The 17,701-nt window shown below is 39.1% G+C and overlaps 1 long non-coding RNA gene across 1 annotated transcript; it reads right to left on the bottom strand.

The window, feature by feature from the left end:
- Positions 1-14,637: 14,637 nt before the first annotated feature.
- On the bottom strand, positions 14,638-15,840 carry LOC138877151 (uncharacterized). Its single transcript, XR_011402487.1, has 3 exons — positions 15,760-15,840; positions 15,444-15,556; positions 14,638-14,740 (listed from the first exon to the last, which is right to left on the bottom strand). It is a non-coding gene; the product is annotated as an uncharacterized lncRNA (long non-coding RNA).
- Positions 15,841-17,701: the final 1,861 nt, after the last annotated feature.

Genomic DNA, 17,701 nt, shown 5'->3' with positions numbered 1-17,701 from the left:
ATCTTAAAGGTAGATTCCTTCCCCTCAGCAAGGACAAAAAGGAGGACTTCAATATTAATAGAACTAATGCACTAACATTCAAGGACTTCAAAGAACTATTGCACTAACATTTAACAATGTTGAGTTTCCATCAACAGTTTCCCAAAAGATTATATTGTCATGCAAACTATAATCTAACATTCAACAAAGTTGAGTTGCAATAGATGGTTCTATTACCAAAAAAAAAATCTTATATTCACACAAACTGAAGTGAACATTAAAATGGGACTGACATAGTGGAGCAAACAAAATTTCCATGTCATCTTATCTTCACAAGGAGAAAGGGTAAAAGTTGTTGACAGATTGCAAATGCTGAAGAGAAAATAAGTTGATGTGTCCTTGTTTATCTCAATTGCTTAAATATCCATACTTTATTCTTCAGCATATCCACATTCCAAGGCCCGCGAATATGAAACAAGTCATTTTGATTTACACCACTAATCCTAACTTTCAACAAAATTGCAAGAAAACCCATAAAATAAAGAAAATAAAATTAACCATAAAGCATAAGAACAACAAACATATTCCTAAGCCCTTTCTCCTTGAATCCTCCTTGCGATATGAATATAAAGAAAGCTAAATTAAAGCTTTTTGTCATAGATACAAAAACAATCTTAGTTCATGCAACAGAAAATACAACATCAATAGACCCAAACTCTTTTCACAATTCTTTTCATGCAACAGAAAATACATAAAATACCAAATAGCTCATGCAACAAAAACTACAACATCAATTTGCAGAGAAATTTAGTCCAGAGAAAGAAATTCATCATATCGACAAAAAAAAATAGATTCACACTAGTCACACTCTAACGAAAATAATACCCCAATAATTTGGGTTCAATTCATCATTATAAAGTAAAAAATCAAATATACTACTCACACCCTAAAGATTAAAGAGAAAAGGAGCGATTAAAGAAAAATTACCCAAATTGGAAAAAAACTTACACTTGAAATAGGTTTCTAACAGAGCACCTTCTGGATCGAAATTTCTTGCGGTTCAAGTCGATTTCACGTACCTGTATTTGCTGCCTTAATACTTTTTAACTTTAGCAATTTCTCACTGCTGTAGCGAATCCGGCAGTGGATTCGCCATTGAAACAAGAAAGAGGAACTAAGAGAAAAAAGAAAAGTAATTAAAAGATAAAAGATTTAGATTTTTATTTAACAGATAATCTATAATGCTATGTTTACAGAATATATATATGAACTTAATAGGGGAAATAGATAATAAAGTGGGGCTAAACTGTAGTGGTAAAACTAAACAGGGGCAACCTATAAATAATAAAACTTGACCTATAATCTCCTTTCGTTACATCCCATCTCCCTAATAACAACCTTGTCCTAAGGTTGGTAATGGATGAATTCAGCAATAGTCAACTCCAGCAAATAAGCACTGATCTTTTCTTAACCAAAGTTAAACGATGTTGTATTTGGAATTATAAGATGGACAGTATATGTCTGCACTCCTTCAAGCATATGAAATATCACTCTCCAGTGAGCATTCTTGAGTTTGTCCATCCAAAACTCATGCTTAACAAAGTTGTACTACAGGTAAAAAACAACATGAGCAGGGATGAATTTATTTGCTAACCTAGTATCCACAAAATGTCTGTGAGCAATTGCGTGATCCATAATCATAGAAAGATAAAAGCTTTTGAGAGATCTCTCCACTTCTTGGCTTAAAGCAGAGCTCTTCATATTTTCCAATCTTCTATGAAAGAGTGTTTGTCTCCTTCTTGCAATATATTCTGTCTCACTGTTTGAATAAAAGGGTCAAATAATCATACTGCTAAAAGTAGTTTTCCAGCACAATCTAGACCATATATACCTAAAACTCTTTTATGTGGAAATGCAAGAGATAATTCTTTGTCTGCAACTCTATTGGGGTTCCCATGCTTCCATGAACACTTGAGGTCATTGTAGTTGACAAAATAGCTGAACTGGAACTTATTTAGTAATCGGTCAACCCTCTTATTCCTCCAATAAACATCATTATCTTCAAATTGAACATTAAATACCCTGCTTAACTCTACCCATGCATTATTCAGCACACTGACTGATCCAGCAAAGCTATGGCCACCAGGATCAAATGAAATTTCAAGTGTGAAATGCTCTTTTGTGCTTGAAGGTCTTTAGCCACATGAAAATAATGAACTAGTGGAGCATTTAGCTGAAAGGATCCTTCCTTGATTAAGTCATGCACCCACAAACATCGTGGTTGGAAGGGAACAAAGGATATTCCAACAACCTCATCATCAATGTAAATAGAAAGATCACCAAACTTCCGTGAAGCAGTAGCAGCTTCATCTAATTCAGATGGAAGAAAACTACGCATAGAAAGTATGGCGACATTTAAGATGCACAATTTCATTACATCAATTAACTGATTAAAATCTGGAGGACTCATGAGATTAATCTTAAGATAAAGAGGATGATAGCAAGTTACTTTGAGGGGACCATTTTCCTTTGCAAGTGCATTTCTCGCCTCTCTAATCGAGAACACATCTTTGTGAATTATTTTTCTTTGTACAAGGAGCCCGATTGGCCTAGGTAGTGCCACCTTTGCCAGAGAAAACTTCACTAAATGGTTTCCTAGAGTATATGCCCTCAAATAATGACTTAAATTACCCAAAATAATCAATAGTAAGATAACCCTAAGCTGCTGATGATAAAGAGTAGCAGTATTGTCCAGAGTTCCTTTCACAGTATTAAATTCACGTATGGCCACATAGTCTGCAAGCTCTTGGCACCCACAATATGTGATTATCCGAAGGGCATTCTCATCTTGAATAAGTCCTCCCACGAGTGTAACAATTTCATACCAATCTTAGAATCTCTTTCCTTCACAAGACCATAGTGGGCTCCTTTCTCATCAATAAGAGTTTCTTCAACATAAGCATCCCCATGCTCAAGTATTGTTGCAAACTTACCAAAATCTATATCGGCTATCACAAAGTCAACACTGCCAATATTCTCACCTGCTACCCCTGATATAGATGGTTCAGGTTCCAGAGATGAACCATTCTCTTTCAAGTAATAAGCTAATAGAATCAGGCTTGTGATTGCTTTGTCAGTTGTAACTGACGATAAAGCACTAGCAAAATTCACCAAAAAATGCCACAATGCTGAGATTTGGCAGGTCACCATTCCTGCCACATATTATAACTGCTTCAAATGACTCCATTCTATATTCCAATACAACAATAATGTTGTATATTGCATCATGCCATCAAGAAATATTTGTAGCTGCCAATCTTGAACATTAATTTTGACCAATTTCTTAAAATGTTTCAAAACAGCCTTGTTATGACTTTTGACATGTATATTAATTAATGGATTGTACACAACCAATTTTAGAGGGAAATCACCAACCTTCATTATTTGGAAAACCATAGAGGTTTGTTTAAATTCATTTACCCTGGTTCTTCTTTAGCAAACGGTTCCCACTATATTTACTGCAACTATCAGGGACTTATTCACTCCAATTTCCACCATAGCTATCCCTTCCTCTTGAGACCTCTGGTGACCTAGCCCAGCTATACCCTATTGAGGACACTTACCAAATAACTCTAATGAATCAGATTTGACATACTCAAGGACACAAATATTTCCGAAAAGCATATCACAACCTAATCTAAACATGAAGATTTTCTGGTGTGTTGGATCTATTTGGTAGGACTGAGTGATTAGTGTAATTATGTTGCAGAGTGAACCATTGCTCCATTCTTGTCGACTGGTCGAACGTTGCAGCGGAAGTAAAGCCGAAGACCGGTGACTCTGATACCAATTGTAGCGAATTCGGCAGCGGATTTGCCATTGAAACAAGAAAGAGGAACTAAGAGAAAAAAGAAAAGTAATTAAAAGATAAAAGATGAAGAGGATCCGGGACGGTTTTAACACAATCGTAACGGTTTGATAGCTGAAGTGTGCCGATATCACCAAAAATCTATTGCAACGGTTGTAACCATTACCAAATAGGTTGTATGGCAACGGTTTTTGAACCGTTGCAAAAATTAGTGTTGCGATAGGCCCATTTTCTAGTAGTGAGAGAATGGAGATTTGTGTTGGCGTCTTGTTTAACTGGTCGATGACCGAATATTCCTTGGCCTATATCTTCCTCCAAAGGTCATCGGGACCTATCTCAATGAGGGGTGGCCGATTGGAGGCATGTTTGCTTGATTCAGCTAGATGCTCAGGGGTATAGACTCTACCAGTTCTCGTTATACCCTGTGTTGCGATAGTTTCTTCAATTCTGACCTTGCCCTTCCTTCTCGCCTCAGTTGTGTAGTCCCATGGTACATCATTTGTATAGAATGGTGTCATGGTTGACATTGCCATTGGGATCGGCGCGACTATCCTCACTTCAAACGGAACATGTGCCTTGGATGGCAAGACTACAACCTCAAATGGTGCGGGTGCATCTGCTGGCAACACGAATGCAACCTCAATTGGTGTTGGTATCTTTGCGGATGATGTTGCTTCAAACTCAAGTGGTACAAACATGTTCACCTTAGCGTCCTCAGAAGGTTAAATCTGGACTAGGTTTGGATTGAGAGTTATTGTTGGTTTCTTTGGGTCATCACCTTCTGCGATCAACCCAATTGATCCCTCGGGATCCCAGTCACCTTCTATTTTAATCATATAGATACCTCCACCTTTATGGTCTGGCAGAGAGTTGTTTCGGATGTTTGGAGTGGGTTTTTTTGCCACAATGATCTTGTTATCAATCAAAGACTGTATCTTGTCTTTCAAGGAATGACACTAATCAATGATGTGCCCATTCATGCCGGAGTGGTATGCACAGGATTTGTTTAGGTTAACCGACTGAGAAGGATTCTCAGGGGCTGCAGCAGGGATGGGGTGACATAACCAGCAACTTTGAGTCTCTTATACAGCTGATCAATGGGTTCATCGATGGCTGTATATTGTTTTGGAGGTCTGCAATCAAAATTAGGTCGGGGTCTAGGTAAATTTTGGCGTATATGGGGTGATTGATAATGGGATGGTTGAGGATTATAGGTTTGGTAGACATGAGTGGGTTGGGAGTATCTGGGTGAAGTAGGTTGATATGTAGGAGGTGGAGATAACTGATAAGTGGGTGGCGGAGCTTGGTATGAAGGTGAGGGTGCTTGGTAATTTGGGGTTGGCTGGTATGTAAGTGGAGGTGTTGGATAAGTTTGGTATTTGAGGTGAGACTTGGTCCTTTGTGCAACCATCATGGCCCCTACATCCCTTTTCTTGGACACACCACCAGACTGTAGAGCCTTATTTGTAGCTTGTAAGGCCTCAAAGTTTGTAACCATACCGATTTTGATACCTTCTTCAATTCTCTCACCTAATTTGATAATGTCGGAGAACTTGTGATTCTAATCATCATCAGCTGCTCAGAGTACTGTGGGTCCTGAGCTCGGACAAAGAACTTGTTCATTTCCTCTTCTTCTAAGGCAGGTCTGAACTTAGCAGCTTTGGACCTCCAGCGAGTAGCATACTCACAAAACGTCTCCATGGGCTTCTTCTTCAAATTCTAGATATATAACACATCTAGTAAGTTCTCTGTATTAAACCTGAATCTATCCATAAAGTCAGATGTCATACCTACCCAGCTTGACCACTTTTTGGGATCTTGGCTGATGTACCAAGATAATGCATCTCCCTTTAAACTCCTCATGAACATCTTCATGCGGATACTTTCATCCTTCCCTACTTTAACCAGCTTGTCGCGATATGTCCTCAGATGGACCCTTGGATCACCTGTACCATCAAACATTTCGAACTTAGGAGGTTTGTACCCGTCAGGCAGTTCGACATCAGCCTATATGCAAAGATCCTCATAGTTCATCCCCTCGATTCCTTTGCTTCCTTCAATGCCTTAAATCCAGCTGGTCAGTTTCTTAAGTTCCTCAGTCAGGTTCCTAATAAGTAGATCCTTTTCATCAGACTCAAGCATGCTTGAGATAGGTTGGATGGAGTGTGCCATGGTCTCTACGTAGAGAGGAGTGTTATGGTGGACTGGTGTTTGGGTGGGGAAATGGTCGTTAGTGGAGTTTTGAGGTTTTGGGATGAGTAATGGAGTTTTTTTTGGGGTATGACAAGTGTTACATTGGTTCTTTGGTGGAGCAACGTGATGGTGATAAACGGGATAATTCTGTTGTTTTAGGATATTTTGAGGAGGTGTAGGATTTTGAGTGTTGGGGAAGTTGAAATCTGGGGTGCTGAGGGAAAATGACAGGCTTGCCAGATTCCGAACCTGATCGAGCTCTTCCTGAAATTTGAACAACTTCTGCTCGAGTTGTTACACATTCTCGTTAGGAACCCGAATACCATGGCCATCAGTGGCCTCAACCCGATCAGTTGGGTTCTCCTTCCTGATGTTGTTCAAATCTTCCATCTTGCCTTTGTTCTTGCTTTTGACAGGATTAAGATGAGGAGTGGGTGGAGAGCCCCTGAATCTTGTGAAATAAGATGATGATGCTAGAGTGCACGAACTAACCTTTGGGGAAGGGAATAATAAAAAACAAAAATAAAAACAAAAGGTAATCGAGTCAGTGAGGATTATAAAAAGTATTGTAATATTTAAACACATAGTGCGGGAACATAAAACATGTCCTAATTTGGGAACCTCTTTGTGCCCAAGGTAGGCCTAGCGACAAAATGGTTTGGAGAACTTAGAATGCTAAATGCCTCATTTTATTGATAAAAAATAGACGAATCCCAAAACAACACTAAATAAGCAAGAAATAAAAGTCACTAATGGCCATTGGCCTTATTATATTCATAAAGTGAAAAAGATAAACTCCTATCTACTTGGTCTCAGAAGGACCTTCCCCAGATTCGGCATCATTGGCTCCGTCGAACAGCTTCCCCAACTCGCGAAGTCCTAGCAACAGGTATGCTCTGGCTAGATGTCCGTCTTCGGTCCCTTCAGCCTCTTGGTAATCTTCAACCCTTTTGAGAAACTTTCTCTCCAGTTCTACTAGGCCTTGCTCCAAGTATCCTAGCCTTTTGCTGGCACTGATAGCCATGTCTTTCCATTCCCCAATCAGCTTCTGGTTGGACTCTTGTATCTCGCGGTGTTCGCTCTCGTACTCACGGATTCTTTTCCGCAGGTGGTTGTACTTGACTTGCACCTCGGTCTTTTCATCTATAATTATGTGACCTCGAACGAACGCTAGTTTGCCCAAACTATCATGATTGTCTTCCAACCATCCCGAATAGAAAGGAGTACAACTGGCATGATATCTGTCTGGCTAGATGGTGTCTTTTCCCATTACGATCTTGCAATGTCACATGTGTTGGGATTGGTACTTATAGGGACTATCATCATTTTGGAAATCAGCTCTTAAATGGCTTATCTTGTCGACCCTGGGTATAACTTGCTTCCTACCAGCTTGTCTCATAACTCGAAGAGGGACATAAGGGTATGTTCCTCTTAGACCAATTAGTATTACGAAAGGTGCATCTCTGGATCGGGCGATGAACTCCTCTGTTTGAAACCACTCAAACATCCATTGAACCTATTCTTCGGTCAGATTATCAAATAGCTCCACCCATCCTTTGGCATTCTCAGGTTGAGCGAACATGTCGGGGATGTAATTCATTCCTTTTGGATGGTGGAAAGCGATGTGATCACCCCAGTCCCTTTTCTGAATTTCTTGTCGGTGTTCGTCCTTTTGGAGATGTTCCATAATCCAGAGTTGAAGTAGTAAATTGCATCCTTCGAAGTGTTTTGCTCCTCGTTGACACTTATCTAAGGCTCGGTATATGTCTGCAATGATCATGGGCACAATGCTGAATGTCTACCCACCAATCTCCTCCATTAGGGTCTTGGTTACCATAGCCAGCCTAGTATGGATCCTTCCCTTCTTCATTGGAAACACGATCAAACCCAGGAAGCAAAACATGAAGACGAACACCCTACAGTGAATGTGTCTCAAGGACGTCATGGCAAACTCGTCAAGGTAGGTACAGTAAGATTTGCTATGACCGTACCTTTCATACAGGTACCCAAAAGGGATGTATGATTCCTTCAGGCATGTTAATTCTGCATTCTTATTCAAACCCATCATTTTAAGGAAACCCCTGCCTTTGCGGTTCTCATGCATTAGCAAGACCGGAGTTTCCCACACTAGACCGGCCAGTCCTCCTATCTCCTCTAGCAAAGGTGTCATTTCAATGTCCCCAAAGTGGAACACGGACCTTTCACAATCCCAAAAAAATGTGGCAGCTTCTATGATCATGTTGTTAGGTTGGATTTCCAGGAGGGATGGTAGATTTCCCAGATTTTTTCTGATGAGAGTTTGGTTACTAGAGTGTAAATCTCTCCACCAGCTTAGTAATCTTGGGTGGATATTGGTGACCATGCCGAATCTGAGACTTCGTGCCTCATATTTTTGCAAGGCAAACAAGGTTAGGCCCTTACCCCCACAAGACTCGACTATTTAATATCAATAATTAGCATGAAGCATTTAGTTCTCCAAGTAAATGCATAGAACGTGATGATGTCCCGGAGTTTCCTACACTAGACCGGCCAGTCCTCCTATCTCCTCTAGCAAAGGTGTTATTTCAATATCTCCAAAGCGGAACACGGCCCTTTCACAATCCCAAAAAAATATGGCAGCTTTTATGATCATGTTGTTAGGTTGGATTTCCAGGAGGGACGGTAGATTTCCCAGATATTTTCTGATAAGAGTTTGGTTACTAGAGTGTAAATCTCTCCACCAGCTTAGTAATCTTGGGTGGTTGTTGGTGACCATGCTGAATCTGGGGATTTCGTGCCTCATATTTCTGCAAGGCAAACAAGGTTAGGCCCTTACCCCCACTAGACTCGACTATTTAATATCAATAATTAGCATGAAGCATTTAGTTGTCGAAGTAAATGCACAGAACGTGATGATGTCCATTTGGGTTTAGGGAAATCCAATGGACTTTTGGACAAGGCTATCTTAAAGGATCATTACGTGGACAACATAACTGATCTGACTAGGTTTGACCATGATGCATGCACAATTTTAAACAGAGTAAGGCTTCTATGGGTTTTAGACTGGTACCCTTGAGCAGACAACTCAAGGAGGAAGGCACGGAACTGTCGACTGCACCGTTGATCGACTAGTTTTACCGCAAATATGCCTTTCCGAATTTAGGGGGTAATGATATAGGAAGGGCGCAACCACTCATCAATCACTGCTATAGTATTTGTTTGGCACGAGTGGAGTATGATGTTAAGCATGATTAAGCAATAATTGAAAGCATGTTGACATGTATTTGCACGTTAAAAAGCGATAAATACAGCAGTTTTATAATTTAAAGCAACATTAAAGGAAGAAAACAAGAAAGATATGTCTGTTTTGCTTTTGAAGAAGAAATTGAATGCTTAAAGAAATTAAACAAGTTATTGCACATAGGGAGGGGTACAAATTCACAAAAGCGGTATGAAGTGGTAAAAGCCTAAATATTCCCAGCAGAATCGCCATGCTGTCACGCCCCCTTTTTCCCCTTCCGCGGAAATAGGGTTCATGTCATTTTTGGGACAACTCATTCCTTTTGGGAACGGGATTTACGTTTTTGAAGAGTTGTCACCTAACGATTTTTAAGGTGCATTAGGGCACCTCCAAGGTTTATCTACAACTACATTTGATAACCAGAGATAGGGTAAGGGCTTGAAATTATCCTAAGGGGAAGGTGTTAGGCACCCCTCAGGATCCACTAGTGTGGTTCCCGTCCAGACAGTTTTTTTGTGAATTTGTGCAATTAGAAAGTAGGGCTCAAATAATAGGGGATTTAAGTACACAAGCGACTAATGAAAGCAAGCTTTTGAAAAGAGTTACAATCTAAGCATGCTTATAAATGTAAAGGGGTGTCCTAGGTTTATTTGTAATATGGATCACATCAATGCAATACCTGGTATGGCACTCCTCAAAAGAGGTGATACACGTCGTATTAGCGCACCGGTCATCATATCCATATCTATCCTTTCCTACCCCGTAAAGGTAATTAAGCGAAGAGTGGTCTCGACTCTTATTGCATGTTGTTACCCGTCCCTACCTATCAGTCCCGGAGGAATTTAGGACTCATATCCTATAAGGAGGTTCTAAGAAGACCCTCAGGTTTAAAGGAAAAATACTAAGGCGACATACAAAACAAGTAGCACTGCATTTAAAGGGGGAAGACACAAAAAACAAGCAAAAGGCTCAGTTATACCTCCACAAATAATGCACATAGACAGCATGACTTATACACAGTTAAGGTCTGAATTTAAAATCCTAAAGCAGGGTGTTTAAGTGGTATCATCAGAACCAGATTTATTACACGACTCAGAAAAGAAGCCCGAATCAGGTTTGCATACTGATTTTAACAGTTGATAATTAAATAAAGGCAATTCCCATTTTACTTAAGTTATTACCTAAGGCTTGCCTAGGTGCAAAGCGAGATGCAGTAGTTGTTCCAAGTCATTAAGGCAGTTTGGAGATTATTTTTATTACATAAAACATGATGTTCTAGTTGTAGAGGTTGTTGTCAATTTTATTCAAAAAACATCACAATGTGAAAATCATTACTTACTGCCTTTTCATGAATCAGTAACTAGCTAGGCTTTTTAAACATAATGCAAACAAGATCCTAGAACATGGTATCTAATATGAACAATTCCTAGGAGCAGGATTTCTAAATGCATATGGCAGGAATACAGAATTTCCTAAGAGCAGGCTTTCTAAGTACATATGGTAGGAATGTAGAATTTTCTAAGAGCAGGATTCCTAAGTGCATATGGCAGGAATGAAATAAAGTGCTAATTGCATATGGCAAGAATGCAATAAAGTGCTAATCATTAGCACACTTTAAACATGATGTTGTAAAGGTGCACATGCTGAAACAATAAACATGAGACCTAAGAGCATGATTTCTGATGCATGCATGAATCCTAAACATGGTTTCTATTGCACAATTAGGAATATAAACCTAATAACATTCTGTCTAACATTTACCAACTATAGCATGCATATTTCCCCATCCCTTTTCACTAGACACCCCAATACTTCTTTACAAATTATTACAGACCATGATAGAATTACATAAAAAATGAAAAGTAAGAAGTTACAACTATAAGAAGCCTGATTATGACTTCCTCTCTGAGTTATGTAATAAACCGCCTCAAATGCCAATATGTTCCAATGCCTTTCTCATATTTGGGTATGTCAGAGTTACCTAAGGACCTCAAGGGATCCCGGGCAGTGCTCACACCCATATTACATAACCAAGAGTAAGTGCAGTGTGGAAGGGCCAGATCTTATGTATCCAGGTTTAGAGGGAGCTCAAGGGTCCCAAATCAAGCCTCACACAAAAGGGGTAGAACCTAATGATCTAAGAGTGCATGTGAGAGTTCTTGAAATAGTTTTGGAAACAACATGTTTGAAATAAGTTTGCAGAACAGCAGAAGAGCTGCTTAGTGAAAACAATTTTTTGAAAGGGAATGGGATAGGAGCAACAACACACATATAGAACCAGTTCAGAGAGTAGTACAGCTTCAGCAATTACAAGCAGGGGAGTAGGGGTTGGGGACATAGAGGACCCAAATCAGAAACACATAATTACTCATGAATCAAGTACATTAGGAGACATGTTGGTTGAGGGACATAAACAGGAACAAGTAAACATGATGATTACATTTGAACAAAAGCAGGGCAGAATTTTAAGCATGTTGAGTAAAGTAGTGAACAAGAAATATAATTTAACAGCATGAGCCATTAAGTTAGTGCAAGCGACAGGGGTTGACAAACAAGGGAACACATAGAGATGAGTTTCAATATTTAAACTAGGGACGTACTAGTTGAAGAAGCAAAGTGCAGAAAAAGTAAAGTAACCAGAGTTCCACAGTCTAGCCCTCGCTTTCAGCCGGCTAGATAAAGCAGTAGCACAAGTGGTAGTAGAGAAAGAGAGAGTTTGAGTGTGTAAGTATATGTTCTGAACTAAATTGTTCGTGTGTTTAGAGAAGAAAGGGTAGGGCATTTATAGCTTTGAAAACCAGTAGAAAATAAGGTAACAAGTAAAGGTTTAACACAAATATGGAAATAATCACAATCAGAATCCTATTAATACAAGTACTTCGCTTTAATAAAGGAATTACTGCTCAAATGGATACTAACTAGAATAATTAAGGAACGAAAATCAATTTGAGAAAGATTGATTTTATACTATATAAGGGATAGTAAAAATATAGAGTATATAATTGAGTCTAGGTACAGAATACACTTAATTTGGGAAAGGATTCAGCAGGGGTGAAACATCACAGCAAATAAAGGAAAAGAATCGATTAACTTAAACAAACGAGTAAAATTAGGGTTTATAAGAAAACCTTGCAATCAAACCGTAACTTAAGGAAATCAAGATCAATCAAGAAGGGGTCATGATTCTGCACTTCGATATATAAATCGAAAAGAATGAACAAGCGTATCAGACATGCAGGGTCAAACATATTGACAAAAAGTAGCAAACTAGATGAACATAAACATACGGAAGCGGCATGAATAGGTTAAAGACTAGTCGAAGCATGGTAATCAACAAAGTCAAGTAGTCATGGCTCACACATAGAACCAAAATGAAGAAACCAGTCTAACACATAGTAACAAGTAAAGGAGATCTTTTAAAAAACTCTCAATAATAAGTGAGGAAAACCTTTAAGACATTAGGGTTTTAACAAAGTCGAGTTAAAAAATGGTAAGAACTCAGAATCAGTCAACAAAAAAAGGATCTAAATACAAAGAACTCAATCGAAATAAGTATACATACAAAACAAACAAAGACAGTTTCAGAGCCCCAAAAATATGTAGGGTTTTCAACACGATGAACTAGGTAGAATAAAAACATAAACAAACAATTTAAACATAGTAAAATCATAAGACAACACTGAAAATTGGAGAACAAGTCTTTAAAAAGAGTTTAAGAAAGCCCTATTTGTTGAAAACGAAGAGTCATTTTGAAAGAAATCGGAAAAACTTTTGAGAAAACACCAAGAGGTTCATAACATGCACAGATCTAGGATATATCTGAAAGAAAATCGGAAAGCTTTTAAATCTGGGGTTTCAGAGAACTCAGAAAAGGTAAGAAAACTTCGAAAAGTTACCTATCTAGCTAGAAAAGCCATGGATCTGACTCGAACGACCATGGATGGCCGGAAAAAGACCATGGATAGAAGTTGAGCAAGGTTTGGACTAGATCTCTTTGAGATCTTTCCATGAAATCACAAAAACAGGCAACCAAGAGACATAGGAGACCGGTACACACCTCAAACAGCCATGGGAGTCCATGGATTAGTTGAGGATCGAAAGGGATTAGGGTTAGTTTGGGTGGCGGTGGCTAGGGTTTGAATGAGGTTACAGAGAGAATTGGAGAGGAAGGGGATTCAAGGGCGGTGGGTTGGTGGGAAATGAATTAGGTTTGGGGGTTGTTTGAGTTTAATTATGGCAGGTGGAATGGGGAGCGTTGATATGAATAATCGACGGTCCAGATTGAATGGGTAGGTAGGGATCCGGCTTGGGCTTGGGTTAAAATTAGGTGTGGGTTGGTTAAAATTGGAATTGGGCCCGGGGAATTGGCTGTTTGATTTGGGCTAGATTTGAAAGCCAAATTTGGCTACAAGTTAAATAGCCAATTTTTCCCTTTTAATTTATAAAAATAGTAAATAGTTTCTGAAATGATTTATAATACATAATTAATAATTTAAAAATACAGGACCCAATTTATGAATATAAAACCTAATTAAACCTTAAAAGGGCCAATATTGCAATTATGTGCAATTTAGCTTTTAAATACTAAACGAAATTGTAAAAATTACTTTAGCCATATTTTGGCATAAATATAGAAATACAATAGAAGAATTATCAAAACAATAATTTTGAAAATAATTATTGGGGATTTTATGGATAAAAAGGGAGAAAATAAATCAATTTAAACCTTTAAAAATTATGGAAAAATAATAAAACACTTGGATATGCTTATATATGCATAATATATATGCTATTTTGAAGTTATTTTGCATATTGAAAATATATAAGGAGCCGGTGCAATGTGTACCGAAGAAGGGTGGCATGACCGTGGTTGCAAATTCACAAAATTAGTTGATTCCTACCAGAACCATCACCGGTTGGAGGGTATGCATGGACTACCACAAGCTAAATAAAGTGACCCGCAATGATCACTTCCATTTCCTTTTCTTGATCAAAGGTGTCACGACCCAAACTGGAGGGCCATGACTAACACCCGACCATAATTGCCGAGCACCAACATACATTTCATCTAACCTTCATTATTATCTTTTAGGGCTGACGAGATCAATATAAATGGTAGACCTGGATCATGGACAACCAGCAATAAAATATGACGGCATGAACATACATAGCAGGGGATGACCAGACAATCAAGAAACTACATATAAGGTATGAGCTACCACGCTACCATGAAAGACTATATAACAAAAACCAGCCGACAAGGCATACCAAACTATACATGAGTCGACACTTGTCTATGAGCCTCTAAATGAACATAAGTGCTGCAACATAGCCGGAACAGGGCCCCGACATACCCATAATATCTATAACAAAAATACATACCAAGACCAAGGCAAGTCTGGAGAAGGGATCTCGCCAATCACCGCTGAACTGGACAGCCTACTGTGGTGGGGGAGCTGCACCTGCCTGTCTATCAGGACCTGCAGCACGACATGCAGCGTCCACAAATAAAAGGACGTCAGTACGAATAAAGTACTGAGTATGTAAGGCAGGGAACCATAAATACGATCAGTAATGTAAGCAAGGATAGAGAATATACAACCTGTAACATCTTAGTACCTCTGAGGGCTACTGACATGAAATGCATGATACATATGTATAAATACATAAACCTTTAAAACATTCGCCTCTGTGGGCATCATCATCATCATATCGTACCCGGCCATAATATCATCATCATATCGTACCCGGCCATAATAGGCTCGGTAGAATCGTACCCGGCCACGTGGAGCTCGGTAAAACCCAACTGATCAGTGGTTGCACAATAGGTGTCGTACCCGGCCAACTATAGCGTGGCTCGGTAGAGTAAAATAGATACATATATATAATGCATGCTCGACTCATGGAATCACATTCTAAACCTTTCGGAGTGACGTAAGGTCGGTATCCTCTGTACACGTTATTAGGACTAACTCTTCACTATGAACCTTATAAGAATCAGGAAGTACCAACAACATTGATAACATAAGAATAAGAGAAGCAACATTAACATCAATCGTTCCATAAGAGGGAAAACAATGTAAGTACTGCTAGCTTCTAAGAGTAGAGTATCTTGGAAGCTCGTTCATTACATTATGTACAATCGGAGTCGTGCAAAAGAAGGAAAGGGATAGCCTCACATACCTTGTATATACTGCCCCAATCTCAAGCTATGCAATTGTCAAAACTCCTTAGTCTTTATACAGAAAGAACAACTCCAATTTGACCTTAAATTTCCATGAAATATCCCTCCAATGCTGCCACAACAACAAAAAAGCAAAACTAGCGATCAATTAGTGTTTTTCGGCACTAGAATCACTTTAGAAGGCTTGAAATCACCTAGGATTGATATTAAGAACATGAGGGAAGTATTTACAGAACATATACCCTTTAAAACAACCTCCCACACGAGCTGGAACGACACAAAAATGAGCAACAACAAGAAGAACAAGAGACTTACTAGCGCCACGGAATTCCCGACACTTGATTTGTGTTGTTTGCCCTTTTTGGGTCTTGAATCTTGAGAGAACCTTGAGAGGATGTTCCTAGAGTTCTAAAGTCTGAAAATAGTGAGAAGAAATGACTTAAAATGGGTTGGAGGCATCCTATATAGGTCCAAATATCTTAAACCACCTTAGTGGGCCCCATAGAGAGGTGCTTGGCGCGGTCTTGCGAAAATGCAAATATCTCTCTACTCCGAGATCGTATCGATGAACGGTTTAATGAGTTGGAAACTAGACTCATAGATATTTAATTTTCTTGGTAGATCACCCCATAATTCCTTGTAAATTAGTAGAAAAGATTAGAAACATTTGACATAATGTTTAAGTAAAATTATGAACCTAAGTTGAGACAACTTTTGTCGACTTTTCTTTCATAACTCGTTTGACTTCAAGACTTATGATACGGATATTATATGATTAAAATACCTTAATACATGACCTCTTGAGTGTATTAAGAACCACTAGATTTACCTGAAAATACGAGTTACAACATCTTTGATTCATTTAACTTCTAATACTTGTTAATCACCCATATACACTCTTGTATCACTTAAGACCAATAGGATTGACTTCTTATCATCTCAAAGATAATTACTTCTTGGATTTATGTTAACTAATATATGGCATGAACTAACACATGTGGATATGGGTTGTAACAAAATGTTAGACCGAGTTGTTGGGCGTGCCTTCTACTATTTCTTGGATGGGTATTCTGGATATAACCAAATATTGATTGCTTCAGAAGATCAGGAGAAGACCACATTCACTTGTCCATATGGCACCTTTGCCTTTTTCGGATGCCTTTTGGGTTGTGTAATGCACCGGCTACATTTTAGCGGTGTATGATGGCCATTTTCACTGATATGGTGGAAGATATTTTGGAGGTGCTCATGGAGGACTTCAGTATTGTGGGTGATTCATTTGAGGAGTGTTTGAAAAATCTTGATAGAGTTTTGGCCCGTTGTGAAGAAACTAATCTTGTTCTCAACTGGGAGAAATGTCACTTTATGATGGAAGAGGGCATAGTTCTTGGGCATAAATTTTCAAAGTATGGTATTGAGGTAGACAAAAAAAAATAGATGTGATTTCAAGGCTCCCTCCCCCTACCTCTGTCAAGTGAGTTAGATGTTTTCTTGGGCATGCGGGGTTCTACCGGAGATTCATTAAAGACTTTTCAAAGGTAGTGAATCCCCTATGCAAGTTATTGGAAAAAGATGCCAAGTTCGTGTTTGATGAAAAATGTATGCAAGCCTTTGAACTTCTCAAGCATAAGTTGACCTCCACTGCTATCATTACGCACCTAATTGGAGCTTTCCCTTTGAGCTCATGTGTGATGCAAGCGATATTGCGGTTGGGGCGGTTTTGGGTCAAGAGTGAACAAAATGTTTCATCCGGTGTACTATGCGAGCAAGACAATGAATGATGCTCAAGTGAACTACATAGTGACCGAGAAAGAGCTTTTGGCAATTGTGTTCTCAATGGAGAAATTTTAGCCATATCTCATGGGTGCCAAGGTCATAATTCATACCGATCATGCCGCACTCCGGTACTTGACGACAAAGAAGGATTCCAAAGCTAGACTGATACGATGGGTCTTGTTACTTCAAGAGTTTGATTTGGAGATTGTGGGCCGGAAGGTTAGTGAAAACCAAGTGGCAGACCACTTGTCCCGCTTGGAGGAGGAGGGGGGGCCTCATGATGGCCTAGAGATTAATGATTCATTTCCCGACGAGCAACTCCTTTAGGTGTCGGTGAATGGTATGCCATGGTTTGCGGACATTGCTAATTTCCTTGTGACTGGTATAATCCTTTGTGAGCTCTCTTCTAACCAAAGGAAGAAGCTCAAAAGTTTGGATTTCTATTGGGATGAGTCATACTTGTTCAAGATTTGCACGGATG

The sequence above is a fragment of the Nicotiana sylvestris genome, chromosome 9 (assembly GCF_000393655.2).
Source record: "Nicotiana sylvestris chromosome 9, ASM39365v2, whole genome shotgun sequence".
In the NCBI taxonomy this organism is placed as follows: Eukaryota; Viridiplantae; Streptophyta; class Magnoliopsida; order Solanales; family Solanaceae; genus Nicotiana; species Nicotiana sylvestris.
Note: the sequence above shows the minus strand (reverse complement) of the source record. Positions and strands in the feature narration are given on the sequence as shown.